Genomic DNA, 5,709 nt, shown 5'->3' with positions numbered 1-5,709 from the left:
TGTTACTGAGGATTACAGCCTTCTAATTCCTGTTGAAGTTCAACAGTCAAAAGATTCTAATTAAAGTTTTCAATTCTTTGGGAGGGAGAGGAAGACAAGCCTGGGGAATGCTTTAGCTTTGAAATCAGTCTTCAGCTATTCCATGATCTCCATAAACTCTCTGGCCAGTAGAAGACTGGAGGAAGATAGAGATTTTCATGACACCTTGCCCTGAGGTATCCAGCCCATGTTGGGGCAGGCAGACAGGCAGGAATTTGGGAACAACTTCCCATTTCATTTGATGGGATTGTTAAGCAAAGCGCTAAGTAAAGTTGGTAATTGGAGTTCGAGATGGAATGTGGTGGGTCGGGGAAAAGGGAAATTGGCAGATCTCAATCTCTCACTCCTGACCTTGTGCAATAATTGTTTTTAAAGGGCCAGGATCAGAAAATAAAAGTTGCTTTGCACATTTCCTCAGCTTCTACATCCGAACTCATTGGCACTTATATCTACAATGAATATCCTCAAAAATAAAATTGATGCAAAGTAATTTACTATAATTTATCACTGCACCACTATACAGCACAGGATAAATTTTGTGAAGTTTGGAATGTAGTACCTTGCAATATAGACAAGATATTTCTAAATGTGCATATTCCAGTACCTGAGTCACTTTAATAAGGAATACATAAATCATGTGAAACTCACACTTTACCAATGAGGAAATTGCATATTATTTCAGCAATGCTCCAAACAAATTGTCATTTTTGACAGTTAAAAATATGTTATTATTCGTGAGTGCTACATTCAGCTCCCAGTCAAACTATAAATAGTACATTGTCAAAGCAATCTGGAAATGTGCTTTATTTTTCCTTAGGTTATGAATTTCTGTTGTTTCTCCTTGTTTTATCATTCCTGTAAGTTCAACACAACATCCTCCAGGACAAGTGGACAGGAAGGTGATAGTCATTTCACAGTTTGTATAGCCAACCATGAGGAAGTGTATGACAATTGCTTTGATTAGACCTTGCTTTTCTATCCCCCTCTCTATTCCCTTGCCAAACATACCCAGAACTCTACATAAGAACATAAGAAATAGGAGCAGGAGTATGCCATCTGGCCACTTGAGCCTGCTCCGATTCAATAAGATCATTGCTGCTCTTACTTTGGACTCAGCTCCACTTACCTACTCACTCACCACAATCCTTAATTCCTTTAGTATTCAAACATCTAACCATCTTTGTCTTAAAAACATTCAGTGAGGTAGCCTCAACTGCTTCACTGGGCAGGAAATTCCACAGATTCACAACCCTTTGGGTAAAGAAGTTCCTCCTCAACTCAGTTCTAAAATCTGCTCCGCCTTATTTTGAGACTATGCCCCCTTGTTCTAGTTTCACCTGCCACTGGGAACAACGTCCTTGTTTCTACCTTATCAATTCCCTTCTTAATTTTTTTTGTTTCTATAAGATCCCCCTTCAATCTTCTAAATCCCAATGAGTACAGTCCGAGCTGTACTTTGTAAGTGATTGGGATTGATTTTTCTGGCACCATTTGTCCTCCACTGTTCTTTGTTTGATAGAAAAATTGCTCCATTTTTATTTTTCATGGATATTCTTGCTGTTGTTCCCAGAGACTCTTATATAAATAGATTCAATAGAATGTTTGATGTAGTGTGCCATATCTTTATGTAAATCTAAAAATCAAATTTTATAGAGTAAACATATTATAAAATAAATGGACTGTTTTCCTGTTAGTCTTGTCATTGGTTCCTACTCATACCACTTGCACAGAATAACCCATTGTGTCAGATAGTGGTTCTTGTTGACAACTTATATAAGTGTAGCTAATATTTGGAATTCAGCTAAGGCAGAAGGGAAGAAAATCAAAAATCTGAATCAAAACATTATATCATGATTTAGTGGGAGTGTTTCTTTGAAAAATTCTGTGGCTCTTTTAAAACAGTTCACAGTTCATTAACTGGTAGCGTTGGAAGACAATAAAAGCAGCACCTTCAAATGCTCAGGGCCATAAGGTAATAGAGTCATAGAGTCAAAGCGATGTACAGCATGGTAACAGACCCTTTGGTCCAACTTGTCCATGCCGACCCGATATTCCCAACTCAATCTAGTCCTACATGAGAGCACCTGACCCATCTCCCTCCAAACCCTTCCTATTCATATACCCATCCAGATGCCTTTTAAATTGTACTAGCCTCCACACTTCCTCTCGCAGCTCAGTCCATACACATACCACCCTCTGCTTGAAAAGGTTGCCCCTTAGGTCTCTTTTATATCTTTCCCCTCTCACCCTAAATGGAATTCTTGGATTTATGGCAAGAGCATACATAATGAAGGTCAATGTAATGGCGAGTCTGTAGAATAGTAGGACAATAATTTGACTCCACATTATAGGAGGAATTCTGAAGCAAAAGCTATAGTACTGAATCAGGATGGTTCTATTTGATATAAAGAAATGCAAATACAAAGTAGCATTGAAAAGCTTGGGGCTGTCTTCATTGGAACAGAGGAGACCATGGGATGATTCAATCAATGTATTTCAATTGGGGCATTTAAGATGATGAATAATTAGATGAAACAGACTGCTTCTAGTGATTGAAGGGGGAAAGGAAAGACACAAATAGAAAAGATTTAGGGAAGATAAACTGTTCTTTGCATGGTTAGCTATCTCATTACCCTCTTTCAAAGTTAATAATCAAAATGGAGAAAGCAACAAAGTTTAAGAACATTAGATTGGTGGTGAAGGAAAGGCAACTCTAGGGATATATGAACACATCAGGCACAAAGAATTATGACTGCAACGCTTGTGAAAGATAAACCCATAATTGTTGGGCCAGTTAATGACTACTTTCTCTCTTCTAATTGGTATGAAATTTTATATATTCTCAGAAGGTGCTAAAATTATTGTTGATAAAGCCAGACAGATGAGATGGTAGAACCTAACGTTACCTTTATCTGCCTTGCTGCTTCGCACAAGTCAGAACACCTGCAACAAATATATCCACAAGTCAAAGGTGTAATGTACTTTTCACTTGCCTGAATGAATGCAGCATTAGCAGTAAACAAGACGGTCAATACAAACCAATATAAGGTAAAAACAAGGACTGCACATCCTGGAAACCAGAGTCTAGATTCGAGTGGTACTGGAAAAGCAAAGCAGGTCAGGCAGCATCCGAGAAGCAGGAAAATCGACGTTTTGGCAAATATAAGGTAAAAACAAGGACTGCAGATCCTGGAAACCAGAGTCTAGATTCAAGTGGTACTGGAAAAGCAAAGCAGGTCAGGCAGCATCCGAGAAGCAGGAAAATCGACGTTTTGGCAAAAGCCCTTAATCAGGAATAGAGGCAGAGTGCCTGCAGAGTGGAGAGATAAATGAGAGTGCGGGTGGGGAGAAATTAGCATAGAGTACAATAGGTGAATGGGGTGGGGATGGAGGTGATAGGTCAGAGAGGAGGGTGGGGGAAGGTAGCAAAGAGTACAATGGATGAATGGGGGTGGGATGAAAGTGATAGGTCAGAGAGGAGGGTGGAGTGGATAGGTGGAAAAGAAAATAGACAGGTAGGGCAGGTCATGGGGATGGTGCTGAGCTGGAAGGTTGGAGCTGGGATGAAGTGGGGGAAGAGGAAATGAGGAAACTGGTGAAATCCACAATGATGCCATGGGATTAAAGTGTTCCAAGGTGGAACAAACCAATATGAAGCAGCTTTGCTCAAGCATTCACGCACTCCACCGCTGGTGCATTGTGGCTGAATGATGTCTCATCTACAAGGTGCATTGCAGCAAATTGCCAAGGTTACTTCCATGGTGCATTTCACATCTTCTATTGTCTCGAAGGATAAGAATGGCTGTTGCATGAAAACATCACATCATCAAATTTGCACTCCAGCTTATACACCATTCTGGTTTGGAAATATATCCACATTCTTTCATTGGCACTGGTTCAAAATCTGGACCAACCCATTTGGTAGCAATGAGAAAGTATCTATATCACACAGACTGCAGACAGTTCACCACCATCTTTGCAAGGGAAGTTAGGGGTGGACAGTATTGGGCTTGCTGTGATCATTCACATCCTGTGTATGAATAAATTAAAATGTGTTTCCTAAATATTGCAATGAAGAAATAAAAGGACTAAGATTAGGTATGGAAAATAGATAGCATTCAGGTACAACACAAAAGGAACAGGGACAGAGACCAGATGTTCCAGGTTTCTGCTCTCCGAAGACTATACTTGAGATTTCTGAGTAACTTCAACTGTCTCTAAACTGGGCTTGAGGGGAAAACAAATAAATCAAAAACACAGCCATCCAAATATTTTGATTTCTGAATAGCTGAATTATATTTTAGTTGTGGCACATCACTAAGCTTTAGTTGCAAAGCCTTTGAGATTATCAATGAAGGTAGCAGTGACATTATTTTAATGTTGTCAGATGTTATAAGTTCCAATTTAAGCTAAATTTGTCTGCTAAATTAATTGCCTTCTATTCATATGATAATGAATTGAGCAGATGATATTATTGGTTATGCTACCACTGGCAGAATGCTAATTGTTAATAATGAGTACATTTTAAAATGTGATTTTGAATTCATAAAAAAGAAAGGCAAAAGTAGACTATCCTGGCCTAGGATATCCTAGCAAGTTTTGAAATTGATTAAAGTACCAATATAGTTTTGTCAATGGCCACAGTAATTCCAAAAATAATGGATTTCTTTGATGGTGGAACAGCAAAGAGGTTGCCAATTAAAATTATACAAGTGGGATGACCCTAAAAATAACTGATAAGATGTCCAACTAAAGTGAATAAGGAGAGGGGAAATGGATATATTGAACTTAATGACTATGTAACTATGTACTGCAGGCTAACAAAAAATGAGGGAATATTTGCACAAAGATAAAGTGAAAATATACACTGAATCCAGGCACAATGAAAGCCTAGATAACAAAAAAAGGTCCTTCAATTTAACAAAGTTGGAGACTGCTGAACATTTGGTTTTTATGTACCTTGGATTTCTGTATATAGCATTTAACTTTATTTAGTAATACAATATTCTGCTGGAAAATCTAGTCAATAGTGTCACCAGTTTGCAAAACAAAACAACTTATTTAATTAACAAGTATTAATTATTAATGGCAAGGTATTATGTGTATGTGTGATTTCTGGTAGTTTTGGGGTCATTGGCTATCTGGGTTTTTAACACAATCATGGAATAATAAATTATGGGGACATAAAGTTTCTTAAAGTTTGTGTCACCATTCTATTTCAGCTAGCAATCAAATCATCAAAGCACTGGTGAGTGGAAATGGAAAATTTTTGTGTCCAAGGAAACTAAAGGAAAAAATGCAGAATTGTAGAGAGTCTAATATTAAGTCAACAACTTCATAAGTTCCTCCAGAGCCTGGAAATAACTTTAGATTTTTGGACATGGCGCTAAACTTATCAGGTATATAAGAAGTAGCACTAGGAACGTATTTATTTGGGGTATTGAAAGATGAGATAATTTTACCACAGAGATTTCACAAGCATATGATATATCTTTCTAAGCAATTATGCTGTTGATAGCATATATGTATAGAGCATATGCTTTCACATGCATACTTTCAGAGCTGTCACAAATACTTAGTTCATGCCAGTTTTAAATAACCTTCAGCTACAGGGCACTGTGCTGAACTACTAATTGTTATTTATGTGTAAACAATTTTTTTTAATAAGTG

This window comes from Chiloscyllium plagiosum, chromosome 20 (assembly GCF_004010195.1).
Source record: "Chiloscyllium plagiosum isolate BGI_BamShark_2017 chromosome 20, ASM401019v2, whole genome shotgun sequence".
NCBI lineage: Eukaryota > Metazoa > Chordata > Chondrichthyes > Orectolobiformes > Hemiscylliidae > Chiloscyllium > Chiloscyllium plagiosum.
The sequence above is the reverse complement of the archived record's forward strand: the minus strand, read 5'-3'. Positions refer to the sequence as shown.